At 34.2% G+C, this 16,616-nt stretch overlaps 1 long non-coding RNA gene across 1 annotated transcript in view; it reads right to left on the reverse strand.

Annotated features, from left to right (window-relative positions):
* Positions 1-16,239, reverse strand: part of LOC138702695 (uncharacterized) — a 113,327-nt gene extending 97,088 nt beyond the window's left edge. Inside the window, exon 1 of the long non-coding RNA XR_011332864.1 lies at positions 16,227-16,239. This is a non-coding gene — a long non-coding RNA (uncharacterized lncRNA). The remainder of the gene's footprint in view (positions 1-16,226) is intronic.
* Between the last annotated feature and the right edge of the window lie 377 nt (positions 16,240-16,616).

Raw genomic sequence — 16,616 nt, forward strand, 5'->3', positions numbered from 1 at the left:
GCAAATTATCTAGATTTGATTTTTAATATTTTTACTTGGGTGGAATAATACAAGTTTATGAACATGATTAATTATTATTTTATGGTCAGTAATTTGCATATTAGAAATTATTTTCACATAAATATTTAAAATATTAAAATTATAATCTAGACAAAACTTGATTAACAGTCTGTCAAAGTTGAGTTCAAAATTTCATCAACTTCCCTTTACTGGTTCCTAAGTTATATCCATTTTTGTAAGTACAGTGTCAGAAAGTCAAACTTGAGGGAAATCAATAAACAACAGCGTACCATTTAAAATTCCAGCGCGCAGGGTATTTTAAATGGCTACTGATGACCTCCAACCGTGAAACATGGCCAATAAAATAATATAGATTGTGTTCTACACATATCTACAGTAAGAACGGTTTTTGGGAATATGTTTTTAATAACACAATTTTTTTTGCCAAATTTCGTCATTCTACCCCTTAAATTGGAAATGTTTGAAACAAAGATGTAGCCACTGGCGTGGCTCAGTCGGTTAAGGCGCTTGCCTGCTGGTCTGAAGTTGCTTTCGGGCGCGAGTTCGATCCCTGCTTGGGCTGATTACTTGGTTGGGTTTTTTTCCGATGTGTTCCCCAACCGTAATGTGAATGCAAGGTAATCTATAGCGAACCCTCGGCCTCATCTCGCCAAATATCATCTCGCTATCACCAATCTCATCGACGCTAAATAACCTAGTAGTTGAGACAGCGTCGTTAAATAATCAACTAAAAAAATAAGACAAAGATGCTGAGCAACATTTTTGAAACACTTTAAGACAATATTAGCCGAGATTGAAGAATCAGTAAGAAGTGAACAAATTTACAATTTATACAAGAACCCAGACGTACTAATACAAAATTATAAGCAACACAATTGAAATGGTTAGTTCATGTGAGAAGTCCAGTTTGGTCAAAGGCAGTATGTACCCGCAAAATCAGTAACTGTGGTTGTTTACACAACACTCTTGACATGCCCCAAGAAAATGTTCAAAGGGCGTTAAATCAGGCGATCGCGCTGGCCACGCAAAAGATCCCCCTTTCCCTAACTATTGCTCCCCGATGTGCTTTAAACAGTGATGTGTAACTTCTGAAAGAAGAGTCAGTAAATACTAGTTCGACAAAAAAAAAGTTCCTCCCTGTATAATTCCTCAGAGTTTGTTGGAGAATTCCTAAATCACCCTGTATAACGTTCATGCGAACGAATGCAGCTAGAAAATTCAGCTAGGAAGGAGAGATTCAGAATATAACACACTCTGATATAAACAAATGGACGCGAAATTACAGAGACAAAAGAAATCAATGTTGTTGTTATTACTAGCTTAACAAGCGACTTTAAAAAGGGAGCGGTGTAAGTCTTCATTTAAATTCATGCAAACATGGAAACAGTCGTAAAAGAAGCTCAGTTTAGTGCGGCAGTGAAGTGTAACAGCGTAGCTCACTAATTAACTCACATTCCGCTCTATATCTGTGCCTGACAGCAATTATTATCACAGTATATGAGAACAACGTTATTTTAATTATAACCTTTAATCATGTTGCATACGCCTCAAATACATTATCCTCATCATTATCCCTTTATGAACATTTATAGACTACGCCTCGTAGGCATATACGTTCACACAATAATCTTAGAATAAAAATGTTATATGCATGCAAAGTTAGCCGAATGTGGTATAAATTTCATACAGTTCTAGCGGAATTTATGATAAAAAATGTTTTCTCTGCTACTCTTTTAAGGGAACACAACGGTGAAATAATGGTTAAAAAAATGAGCATAATCCACTTAAAAATTTATTGTGACTCTCAATTTAGACTGAGCTCAAAAAGACCATGTATATTCCCATGGTCCCACGCCGTGGCGTCGTGGTCTAAGGCATCGTGCCTAGAACTCGCGTTACGGAATGCGCGCTGGTTCGAGTCTTAATGGGGGAAGAAATTTGCTCGTGAAATTTCTGTCAATGTATGGGACCGGTGCCCACCCAGCATCGTAATGCAATAATTCAGTCATTAATATTTCTTTTATGTTTTTTTATTTATATTTTCTATATCTGGTTTATTTTATTGAGTCATCAGATGACTGAGAGCAAGTAATGGTCTCTTAAACCAAATTATAGTAATTTAGCAATTACTTCTGATGAGAAAATTTACTTGGGTAACTACGATAGGTAGCGAAATCTGGTTGCGAAAGCCAGCTATAACGGCTCGGCGGATCATCGTGCTAACCCCACGATACCTCCATTCTGGTTGGATGATCGTCCACCTCTGTTTCGGCATGAGGGCGTGAGGCCAGCAGCCGGCTGGTCGGTCTGGGCCTTTTATGGGCTGTAGCGCCACGGATTATTATTATTATTATTATTATTATTATTATTATTATTATTATTATTATTATTATTATTATATTCCTATGACTATTTTCAAGCTTTAGAGCCAATATGAACAGAATACATTTTGAAAACTTTGTTGCAAGGAGTCTTTACAGTGACGTCAATATAAAATATATTTCAAAAATATAATTTCAAAATTATCAGCTCTAATGGCACCAAATTTTGTACAGATGATAAAATTGAGGACAGGTTTATATATTTTAAAATTCATAAATTTTGGACGAAAATTGTAGAAATTTTAAGACACACATAAGTGTCCCCTTAAGGATACAGGATAGTCGGCAGGCTGCTTCGAGTGCTGATAAATTAGAGTAGACCTATATTATACATTTGTATTTTAAATTTGATAACACATTCTCAAGGGAACGAAATGGAACTCTCTGCATCATAATCCACAGTTAATTCCCGATTTACCACGAAAATCGTCTGTAGCTGCATTTATTTACTTATTTATTTATTTATTTATTTATTTATTTATTTATTTATTTATTTATTTATTTATTTATTTATTTATTTATTTATTTATTTATTTATTTATTTATTTATTATTTTGCTAATAATTGTAACGTAAAATATAATATATACAGAAAAAACTTTAGCTCGCCCCTGAAAGAGTAGAACTCGTGCTCAGGGGCGGATTCCTGAATTAAAATTAATAATTATGTAATGCAATTTGTCTTATGTCTACTGTGCAATTATAGTATATAAATTTAAATTTACAATTTTTCAAATTTTATAAAATCCATACATAACTTTTTTAATTTAATACTAGAACGATTAGAATTGACAAGATTAGGATATTTAAATATAAATTTGTTATATATTCTTGGGCCTAAATTACTACTATGATTAAATACTGTAACAGTGTTGCATTTTGGTTCAAACAATCTTACAGAATTCATTACCTTTTGTTTCATAACTATGAGAATACAATTCAAAATTAATTCGATTTTTACTGTATGTATGAATTTTATTAATATAATATAACTTAGTAAATTTGTCTTACGTTAAGTACATTAAAGTCTAGAAACAAATTTTGAGATGGCAACAGGCCATAACTGTTTGGCCAAACACCTGCATAAAATTGGAATATATCAGTCCCCTAACTGCCCATTGTGCAACTCAAACCAAGAAATGGATTCGGAACACCTTAAAATCTGGGCTTCAGTGGCTGACCATGATAATATCTTTGAAAAATATTGGAGTGCAAGAGGTCAAATGATTTTATTGTCAAACGGCTGGAATTAGAAAACAACAACAACAACAACAACATTTGTATTTTTAATACGCCTGCGCCCGGCCTGGTGGCCACACGGTCTAAGGAGCTTCCTCTTGGAATGGAGTGGAATTCCGGGAGGATACACTATGACCCAGCACTACTACTTTTCAAGATCTATTGCGCTAATGCTCAAGCTAGGCGCATTCCCAAACCCATTACTGCTGATTACACTAATGTTCGTTGCATGAGCGTATTCCAAATCTCACCGGTGAGCAATCCGATGGCATCACGGTGTTCCGAATTCCACCGATGACGTCATTGATGCTCCACCGGTGTCGCAACGGTGCCATCAACTTGCAGAGATGGTGGCAGTCTCCATCAGCCGCCATCAGTGAATCTGATTGGTTCTTGTATAGGGTGGGAATTAGCAGACGAATGACATCGTGCACTGTTGGGTCATGGCGGTGTGTTCTGCTTTAGTTCTGCTGTATTGTTTGTAATGAGCACAACGTAAAAACAATATGTTAATGGCTTATGAGCGAACATGTCAACCGACCAGTTATTACTACTGGTTCAAGAAATAAATTGTTTATGCTCTCGTTTCTTTGAACGAGATGGCAGTACGACAATTTCGCAAAATGTTGCTAGCATAGCACAGACAATAACTTGTACAGTCGCCATGACAGCCATCGATCCTTCCAGCAGTTTTGTTCCTTATTTGGTTGCAACGTGACTTCACTGATGCCACCGGACCGGTGAGATTCGGAATACGCTGATACCCAGGTTTCGAGCGGGCAACCTTACTTGTCCCTAAGCCAGCCCCCTCCGTGCTTCGCCAGCCAGTGTTCGGGGAATGCTATGTAATGATGACGAAATGGAGAAACGTTGATAGAATGATGTAGATGCCTTTATGGGAAGACGGGAGAACCCCGAGAAAAACCACAAGCTGAGACCTTAACTGCCAGAGCTGTCACTGTGGAACTAACATTTTCAAATTAAGATAACATGACGGAACTAACATAATCAGAACTGAGATCCCATGGCGGACCTGACACTATCTGAATTGAGATATCACAGCGGAGTTGATACTATGAGAACTGAGATACCATGGCGGAGCTGACAATGAATTTGATAACTTATTAAGGGCAGTGGGTATTGTTGCCTGTGAGATTAAAGAATTTCAATACAAAAGTTTAGTTCAATATATCTAGGCTTTTATTGTTCAGAGTGCAATAACATTTTCCATGGTTATACAACCAATCATTCAGTAGTAAGTTATAAAAGACAACTAATTACTTTCGTATCCAAGTGAAAAACTAACGCCCTAACTTACAACCTGTTTTCCCACTTTGCTAAGTTTATCTCATCCTTCAGGTGCACCTTACTTGCTACAATCTTCACTCTTATGCCTTGTATTTTTTTAAGTTATCAAGTAATATATATATTCTAAATTATAAAGCAAAATTTATTTAAATATTTCAACCTTAGTGAAAAAGAAAAAAATATATTTAACTTTGATTAATAATTTTGCTATTTTTTCAATGCTTATATATTTTTTCCTCGTGTTGCGTGTGCGATATCCTTAAACCCGTAGGTCTACTTTGTAGAACACAGGCTGTAGAAAACACTGTAAAAATTTGATGTAAATTGATTCAGTAATTTCAGAGAAAAGTTCACTTAAGTTTAAAAAATATCAACATACGAAAAACTGCATTTAAAAATGGCAGTATGTATAAATTACATTCGCCGCCAAATTTAAAGAAACAATTTAAGGATATCTGCAGAGATACCTCTCACAATGTATATTGTTTTAAAGAGCAAGATTTGTACTTATTTTTTTTAACACGAAATAAAAAATTGTATTTTTTACCCCTTTTCACTGCCTGGTTCCCTTAAAGAACAGACGTCATGAATAAATGTTAAATGTTATGTTTTATTTAACGACGCTCGCAACTGCAGAGGTTATATCAGCGTCGCCGGATGTGCCGGAATTTTGTCCCGCAGGAGTTCTTTTACATGCCAGTAAATCTACTGACATGAGCCTGTCGCATTTTAAGCACACTTAAATGTCATCGACCTGACCCGGGATCGAACCCGCAACCGTGGGCATAGAAGGCCAGCGCTATACCAACTTGCCAACCAGGTCGACAACGTCATGAAGGTGGCGTATGGGTCATAAAATATTCGTTGATATATTTAAAATTGTCCCTTGTCATCGTACAGATTTCATACCAGAACGAATGAGTCCAAAAATTACGCAGTGCGCAGTAGAATCAGTTCGATAGCGAGTACAACATTTCCAATATATTTCGATTAATAATAAAAGAAAACAGCTCAGTCCATATCGAGTGCTCGTCAACAATTATTTATGAACTGCATTAAAGGGTTTAATTTCATTATTCATAGATATCGGCACTTCAGAGTTCGCTAAGTATAACTTAATGTTCATGAACAACTTTTATGTATAGGGATACTTAATTCTACTTCAGCGAAATATTCTGATTCGCTATAAAATTGAAATCCTCACATTACGAGAGTAGTGCCTGGCACTTGATTCGCTAATTAATAGCACATGAACAAGGAATTATCTATTAAAATATACAGAGTTTGTGTCCTATTTTGTGCTTGTTTTACTTTTTGAGAGACGGATTTTTACAATAGTCATCGCAATTTTCAGACCTTAATTTCAACAGTTTTAAAGCTAATGATTGAATGAATTAAGCGAAATTTCTGAAAATAAATCCACGTTGTTAGTTATGTATACGGTCTGTGACAGTGTACAAGAACTCATAAACATAACTTCTGACAGAAGATGTTATGTCAATATAAACTCATTTGTTCACATTAGAGATCGTTTTCAAGTAATAAATATTTTGTTATTGAATATAAAATTAAACGTTCAGCTGCAGTGACTAATTTTAGCAAATAATATCCAGTGAATGCCATAAAGTGAAGCATAGTAAATGAAGTAACTCCCGATCACTATGTTAAATCTTTAATTGTCCACTTTCATCTGGGCTCAGTGTAAAATTATCATGAGAGCAGAGATGGTCATTCGTGCATTCACTTAGATCCCTGAATTTGATAGACTTTAAGGGGAGAGGATGGTATATTTTGGTGAAAAATGAGTAAATTTTCAAAAAAAAAAAATCTTTAAAATACTCTGTGATATGTGTGGAATGCATAGCATAACATTTTGTGGGTATTTGTGCCTTTATCGGATATTGAATCGCCATTTTTAAACTTCCTACGTTATGGATTTTTAAATCACTCGCCCACTTTTATTGTTGTTTCCGGTAAGTTAAATTAAATTTTCAAAAAAAAAAAAAAATCTTTAAAATAGCCTTTGATATATGTGGAATGCATTGCATAACGTTTTGTGGGTATTTGTGTTCTTATCGGATGTTGAGACTTCATTTTTAAACTTCCTGCACCATGGATTTTTAAATCACACTCCCACTTTTATCTGTTTCCAGCAACTTCATATTTTTTGCTACATTGCCAGACAACAATGGATGTAATTTCTGAACTATTAAAGATACATGCATGAAATTTAGAACACATATTCTTCAGATTATTAGAAAACTTTTCTCTGTATCCGAATTTTGTTAATTGATTTCATTTTAAAAATACGTCCGTTTGTTTGCAAGAAAGGAAATCAGAAAATTGTTATTAAATTTTAATTGTTTATTTTACAAACGTAGGGACTAATATCAAAATTCTGTTACAGACAGTTTGTAGAACATGCTTTTGCAAATACATTGCAAAAAAACTGTTTGAATCTATTTTTAAAAACGGTTTAGATATATCGGTTTAACTACAATTCTGCATTGAGTATATTTTTGTTTTCAAATTTGGGCCCCAAAATAATTTTTTTTTCACAATATTTTTATTTAGTTGAGTTGCCACAGCTATGCGCTCTCTACATACAAAAAATTAATATTTTACACCAAATAGGAAAAAAGTTAAAAAAAATACCATCCTCTCCCCTTAACTTAAAAAATTTCTAGCTGTTAAAGATTAAACCACGATTTCTCTATATTTGTAAACAGCAGTTGTCCTGGAAACTGAATTGCTTTCATTATCGAACAAAAGAAAGTCCAGTTTATTGCCATACATAACATTTTGCAGAAACTTTCATCGTGATCTCCGAATTTCTTCTAAAAATATTAATTTTTATTTTAATTTTTGTAAAGAAGAATTTGCTTAATTTGTTTTCTTTTTAACTTTGCGGGCAAGTTTAAAATGCAATTGAAATATTTAAAATTAACTAAAAATGTCTATAGCATAACTGATCTCACTTTTAAAAATCAAATCTATGATACGTGATTTATTTTATTTTGTTTGCATCATTGAAACAACTTACTCACACTTAACCCATCCTCACGTGTTATGGCACCGCTTCGGATGAGAACCGGTTCCGAGTGCATGAAACGTTCGCAGTTTCAGCCTTGGACAGTCCAAGCACACAGTGCATGAATGTGTCCATCACCGGTGTACAAAATTCTATGCTGTAATAAAAATACATTATTTTATGGTTTTCTGCCCAAGGTCGGCAATCTTCCTTATTTTCATTCTTCCTCTTCCCCTTTGCATACGATCCACAAATCTTAATGCTGTCTATCATCTGATATCTTCTTCTACCCCGTACTTTTTCCCCGTTCACAATTCCTTCCAGTGCATCTTTCAGTATCCAGTTTATTCTTAGCCAGTAGCCTGCCGATTTCTTTTGTAATAGAGAACAGGTGCAAAATGCGATAAAGCTGAATTAGTACGTATTATTTAAAATCAATAACAGTCTTACTTTCCAGAGTATTTACATAACCTCTTGACTTATCTTGTGTAAGTGTACCAATTTTCAATAAACTTGTACACTCGTGGATGAAACTATGGCACTTAAAAACAACATATCTACTATAACACCAATTTTTGTTGTAGCGATCATATATTGTAATTATAAGAACAAACATAATTCAAAATAGAACCATGTTTCATATTTAACTTTAGTTGATTTGAGTAAATGAACGTCACACACCTATGTTTTAATTTATCACTCAAACACAAAATGCTGTACATATTCAGTGTTTTTCGCTTCGTTAATATTCATTAAATCTAATCATTGTATATAGTCATTCTTTTTAATGTTATTTCCGAAACATATTTACTGCATCATTCGAGTTGACAAATCGTTTAACGCTTCGCGAAACATCGTCAATAATGATAAACTAGCAGTACTTTATTTAACTACGCTTTCAATTGTTGAGTTCATTTAGCGCCGAAACTCGAGGTAGGCGAGATATGACCGGTAAGCTTTACATGGAGCTCTATATTAGTCTGTATCAGAGACATTGTTCCTTTACGGGTCATAATCATTTAACACAGGACACAGCTTTACTTCTTTCTTGGAGAAAGTACATCCAAGGGTTTTATTGCTTTTTAAAATCAATCGCATCTTGCCGGGAATGAACTCGCAATAGAATAACTGGTACATAGCAGTGTGAATAACTTTTGTTTATTCCTTATTAGCATCCAGGCTAACCTAAATTATCGTAGTGTTATGGAATTCAGAGATTTAAAAATCTTTCCATGTCAAACACAAGCATAGCTACGAAATAATTATGAATTAGGAGCATTAATGCTTGTTGCAATTGAAGGATTCAGAGTTATAAGGGTCCTGTCATTTTATTGAAATTGAGATAAGCGTGTTCTCTTACGTCATCTGTGTAGAATATGATCCTGCTTTTTGTTTTTCAGTTAGAGCACTTTCGAAGGCTTTACTTAGAATATCATGCAGATGAATGTATACAAAATTGAATAAGATATAACATGTACAAACTTTCTTTTTCTTCTCGAGTAAAATGTAAAAATAACATTTAGTACCCTTATAATTCTCAACCCTTCAATTATGTTTGTGGATGACCAGGCCATATGCGCAAAGTCTGAAGATGAGTTACTAAAGGCCACACCTCTACTCAATGATAAAAGGTAAAGGTAAAGGTATCCCCGTAACATGCCATGAAGGCACTTGGGGGGCATAGAGGTAGAGCCCCATGCTTTCCATGACCTCGGCACTAGAATGAGGTGGTGTGGTCGGCACCACGCTCTGACCGCCTTTTACCCCCGGGAAAGACCCGGTACTCAATTTTATAGAAGGCTGAGTGAACCTTGGGGCCGTTCTGAAAGTTTGGCAACGAGAAAAAATCCTGTCACCACCTGGGATCGAACCCCGGACCTTCCAGTCCGTAGCCAGCTGCTCTACCAACTGAGCTACCCCTACTCAATGATCTGTAAAAAAATATATAATTTAGAAATTTCAACATAAAAATCTATGTCATTTTATGGGAAACATTCAATTAGTTAAAAAGTATATATTAAGTAACAAAACTGCATTTATTTGTTTGTTTGTTTGTTCGTTCGTTCCTTCATTTATTTACATATTTATTTATTTATTTATTTATTTATTTATTTATTTACTTATTTATTCATTTATTTACTTATTTATTTATTTATTTACTTATTTACTTATTTATTTACTTATTTATTTATTTATTTATTTGCTTATTTATTTATTTATTTATTTACTTATTTATTTATTTACTTATTTATTTATTTATTTATTTATTTATTTATTTACTTATTTATTTATTTACTTATTTATTTATTTATTTATTTATTTATTTATTTATTTATTTATTTATTTATTTATTTACTTATTTATTTATTTATTTATTTACTTATTTATTTATTTATTTATTTATTTATTTACTTATTTACTTATTTATTTATTTATTTATTTATTTATTTATTTATTTATTTATTTATTTATTTACTTATTTATTTATTTATTTATTTATTTATTTATTTATTTATTTATTTATTTATTTATTTATTTATTTACTCTGGTGCAGTTAAGCCGTAAGGCATTCTGTTACTGAAAATTATACAACGCGAACAGAGTTTTAATTAGGCTACTTGGGATATCAGATATCTTATAACTGCGAAATTGATCTAAAATAAAAAGTTTATAGATAAAATTACAATGCATGTGTGAAACCATTAAATAAACATTACGAAATAAAACTACAAGAAGAAATAATAATGAAGTTTTATAAAATTGTAGCAGTTCCGATGGGACAGAAAACTGGGTCATGGACAGACCGGACATAATATAGACAGCAGGAATGCTCAGATATTTGCTGGCCACATCTTAGAGATATTTATAATATTCCAAGCAATGCAATAAAACAAGAACTTACTGCATTTAATTTAAACGACAAGATTCAAAATTTTAAACAAAAGTGAAATGAATATATTTTAAGAATGAAGCCTTCAAAATCGACAACTCCAGGAGGCAGTGATATAGACGTTCAAGAAGCTGGGAGGATAAATTATGTAGAGAAACGGAACAAAAAGACTCTCATGAATAAAATGATGATGATGATAATTATGATGATGTGATTATACTGATAATATGATAATGATGATGATGATTTTTGAAGATAGCAGTCGAAGAATACGTTTCCAAATATTCCCCAAAGAAACATCCTCCATTATTTATCTGGATTATGTATTTAATATGAAAACAAAAGCTTCTAGAACGTCAAAGTTAATCGAATTAAGTCAGCAGTAATACATCTCAACAAGAAGAAACACAACAAGGACTCTGAAAACAATTCCACAACTAAAGTTTATGAAATTGCATAAGTCAACAAGTACCAATTACATTTTTAAAGGGAACTGTAAACATTCCTCATTACTTAAATGAGCACTAGAATTGGAAATGAGCTCCATGATGTACGAAGCACAGACAAAACAAGGATGTTAAACAAGATTCCTCATTCTTCGCGAATTAAATAATCAAGTGAAATGGCTACGCAACGTCTTACGACCATGACATTTCACATTGGCATCGCGAGGGTTGTCCAAGTCTTCTCAGCAGTGGAATTTAACACGCTAGGATACACACATTTCTGTTACCTTCTCTTAATATTAGTAATTAGACCTCGGATTTTAGGTAAAAACCTATTTTGTTCCTCATGATATATGCAAAAGAAAAGTTGTATATATACGAATTATGGAAGTATATGTTCGAAAATGGTGGTCCTACACAACCTAAAAATACCTAATTTCACGTTAAAATCAATTTTTACCTAATTTTATGCGAGATCGTGCGTATTTGCTTGTTTTCCGCATAGAACCAATATGCGGTAAGTGTGAAATACCACATTCATTATTCCCAACGTAACACACATAACAATTTTCCTCTTCTTACCGCTTAAGCGCGACATTCATTTTACTGCTTTAGGCTTTTAACATATTATTTTTAGAGACGTCTAACATAGTAATAATTATAAATTGGAAACTTACCACTGCAATTTCACCTAAATTGCAATGTTAATTATTGTTTTTAAATATTTGCAAAATTTAAGTAAAGTCTACTACTCCACGAAACTTATTGCATTCCTGATACAAGTAACATTAAGGAAGCCGTGAAAAAATCAACACGATTCCAGATGCCGATGTTATTACTGCAATATGTTATATAAATAATATTGTTAAAATATTAAAATGAAAAATAAATCATTACATAACCTTACCGTTTGTTTTAAGTTCGCATTTATAAACTGGGGGGGGGGGGAAGACAGACGTATATCACGGTCTGCTGGAGTATAGTAAACACAGAAAACAATTTACAGCAACAATGTTGAAGAAAGATATTTTGGTTTTCCGAAGTTGCCGTCATTAAACAGAAACCAAGATGGAGATTTCATTGCAACTAATTAGAAATTCGTCTTTCAGGTATGTAATAAACTATCTTCGCACAAAATAATGTACGATACACGAGCGGTATGTTTGTTTTCATGTTCTCGGAAATTAAAAAAGCTCAACTACGTTTCGCTTTTTCAATCTTTTCCTCGACCATGAAAACGTAAACATACCGCTCTTGTAACGTATATTACTATTACATTTTCAAATTTCTACAGTTGGTAATATGGAAACGCTGTGTAATTCTGTATGCCAGTCGTGCCTTGACAACAATCGCGGCATAATTCGTTGGGGGAGGATGCAGTGAGCATTACTTCAGCTAAAAAAACTTCTGCACGACCCAACAATTGCCCGGGATATTGCATCCATCAAATCACATTATGTATTTGTGGTCCCCATTATTAATCCTCTAGAGTCTTCAGGCAGACCGGTCTACACGCAACTGGGATTGATAGAAGAGGTGACAGAAAAAATCAACTTGGTTCCTGGTTATGTTGGTGAAAAAGTTTCTGAAAAACTCAAATCAGTGCTTCAAAAAAACCCAGGACTGACAGTTCTCCACACAGTTGCTGACATCTTGGCTGGCAAAACACCTGAACATGAATGTGCTGTTCCCTTGCATCTAATACCAACATTTAAATATGCTCTGGTGTCATCAGTTGATGTGGAACGCTTATTTTCGGCATATAAGATGGTGTTATCGGAAAAGCGATGCAGTTTCTCAATGGAAAACTTAGAAAAGGCGTTAGTTGTTTACTCTGGCTCTAATTATGGACATGTACAATGAAATAATGTCAAATGTTTCGGCTAATTTGTAATGGGAAATGAAATAATGTCATTTTTTGTTCACCTATTTTTGTAATTTTAGAACCTATTTTGATTTGTGATAGAACCTATTTTAGGTACCTAATTTAAGATTTTTAGGACCTGAAAGTCCGAGGTCTAGTAGTAACACTCGTAAGATCACAGTATTATACGAACCTTGCTAACGACCTATGCATGGGAATTTTAGAGTTATCGTTGAGTCTCAAATATGGTTCTCCTTAGAGTATTTTCTCCCCTACGCGTTTTTTCCACGATTAAATTATTCAATAACGCAAATTCCTTGCTTCAATACACAGGGTCATTGACGACTAATGACCCGCTCTTTAAGAATCAGTTATGTAGATCGTTTGAACATAAAATAGTGTATGAACATGGATCCGATTACCGACCGTTAAGAAGTTACAGCTGATTGAATTCTACGAAAGTACCAGTGGTTTTGAGTAGAGCTAAGAATTATTCGCTTAAAATACGAGAAAATATTAATATATATTAATCGTAAAATAAACATATCTCAGTTTGGAAGCTGATTTTCAAATATACCTCCTTCCACTTCAATGCACTTATCCGCACGGATGTGAATGGCGTTCACGTAGCGTTCCGTACCTCGGCACGGTTGTCCCTGATAAGAGCAGATGTGTCTTCCCCTTCTCCTCCGTACTTCACGTCACAGCGAAATCCCAAGTTTAGTTTACATTGCAATGTTTCTATTACGATGCAACTCCAAAATCTGTTTCACACCACGATGTTTGGATTTTTACGAATAACTTTCAAACTAATGATAATCGGAAATCGGATCCATGTTCATATAACATTTTATGTTCAAAATAGCCTATAAAACTGATTACTAAAGCGTGGGTAATTAGCCGTGAATCACCATGTATAACTTAACATTTAGGTTAGCGCTAATACGCTGAGCTTATAAGCTAGGGACCGAGTTCAAATCTCGATATAACATGCATAGAGAAGTTGTGTTGCGCTCCAGACAACATAGGATTTTTCTCCGGGTACTCCGCTTTTCCTGTGACATCCAAACAATTTTCAATCATCATCCATTAGAAGTGTAATGTAGATCCACCGCTTGGTGCACTCTGACAGTAGCTGACAAACTTCTCAGCACTAGCGACATCTATGAATCACAATCGTGAAGCCGGGATGAGTAACGACAAGTTAAGAATCCTGCCATTGCACACACAAAAAAAATTAGTTAAATATGAAAGATTACAACGAAAAATTCTGGTTTACATTATATTTCTTTATTTTATTATTAAATAAAGGATCCGCCGTAGTGCTATACAATACGTCAAGGGAATCCCATGTGGATTCTCGAAATGTTTCTAAATACTTATGTACTAAACACAAGGCTCAACGAGAAATGTGAGTGATTTAAGAGGGAGGGTAGAAATTAAGAGAAAATACTTTCTCATTATACGCTCTAAGCAGTGGATACTGAATTGCCTTTCTTGACAATGTTAAATTAGCCTACTCTATGTCCTAAATAAGAAACTTCATCTCGAAAACCGTTGAAGCTTGACAACTGATTTTTTGCAGTTCGTATACAAATAACTTGACCTTATACTAAAACAGTAGTTTTCTAAAATTTATTTCCTTATTGAGAAATAATTTGTTTTCTCATTCGTATATTTTTTCAAGGATTTTCAGTACATTACCCACTGTAATATCTTCCAGATTAAGTAGAAGCTGAGAAAAGGTAGCGAAAATCTAACCTTACAGAAAATTGGCATCAATATATATATAATTTTAATAGTATTTGGTTTGGCACATACCGTAGGTCTACTATATTTTTGCATATAATTAAAAAACGCGAAATATACCGAAGAATATGAGAATAGTTCATATCAAAATTCTTCTCCGGAATATATGTCCAGTACACTAACCCTCCTAGCGTGCTACTTACCAGAGTGATGCATTGGAGTTAAATCGCTCGCTTGAACTCGGTCGAATGTCGCACCCTCGAGTGAGATACGATCGGTCGTGATACGCTCGTAATGAATAGAATTACAGTACAAAGTCATCTCACCGACATGTCTTATCTTGTATGGAAGGCGACAGATAAGATACACTTATGTTTTGCTGACACGGTAAAAATAAGGCTTTATTTTCTGCGTTTATGACAAACGTCTAATGGAACGTACCAAAACAGTAACATGAAGTTATAAATAAAATCGTAAGAAAAACTTCGATATACAGTTATTATTGCTAATTAATAATTATTCAATGTTTGATTTACCACCTATATAACATCATAGGTCCATACATAGTGTTCCGCCTACATATTGCGACAATGTAGAAACGTTTTACAAAATATTATTATATAGCAGTAAATTAATAACAATATTAGTACAGAGATAACGTCACAGAAAATATAATAAAACGAATAATCATGCTGCACAACTGTTACAGACACAAAGATTAATACACTAATTTTATTAGAGATTATTATTATTATTACTAGAAAACTTGATACATTTCTTGCATTATCGTGATTGTGTTCTCAGTTTATAATTATTACATTTACATCCAATAACATCTATCAGATATGGCAAAAACAAAATCACTCCTGTGTGTGTGTGTGGGGGGGGGGGCGGGGAGAACATTTACCTACAACATTTATATTACATTTTAAAGCAAGTTTTGTAGGTGTACTGTGGAGAGGTTAGTTAAACACTGCAACGTTTTGAAATGATAGACATCTATGATGTTACTGCACAGTTCATCACTGTAACAAGAACGAATGTCTAACGCTCGGCTTATACCGTTCGAGAATTTATCGCTCGCGACAATTTTACCCATCATGCATGTGCGCTACCTATCGGATTATGCTATGAACTACTTGGCGCTCGAGCGAAAACGTCCGATGCAGACCTCTGCTACTTGCATAAATTTTGAGAAATTGTAGATCAAAATGCTAATGTTCTATCGTTTCAAATAACACAACGACTGTTAAAACCCGAATAAATGCGCACTAAAAAGAGAAGGATTGTAGGCTTACTGCAGCAAACATGTGGCCAGGCCGTAGAAACTCACCACGGCACACAGTGTCTACAGTTGAAACTTGCACGATGCCTGGGACGGTCTGCATTAAAGTAGGAAATTGAAGGAAGGGTCTGCACCAATTAGTTGGATTTTTATGACGTCATGTCTGTCTCCTGCTCCTCCCTGGGGCCAACATTAGGTCCGGCCTCTTCCATTCTGCGCACGGATGATCCCTACTTTGCTCTATGTAATCAGCCATCTTCGTCCCTCGAGTGTTGGCTACTTTGGTGCTGGCAGTTCCCGTCCATTTGCGTATGCAGAGTGTCAATTTAGTCTAGAATCAGCTTTCATCAAATACATGGAGTTACACCAACACTGACGGATATTATTCTTTAGTCGGTTTATG

This window comes from Periplaneta americana, chromosome 7, assembly GCF_040183065.1.
Source record: "Periplaneta americana isolate PAMFEO1 chromosome 7, P.americana_PAMFEO1_priV1, whole genome shotgun sequence".
Lineage (NCBI taxonomy): Eukaryota > Metazoa > Arthropoda > Insecta > Blattodea > Blattidae > Periplaneta > Periplaneta americana.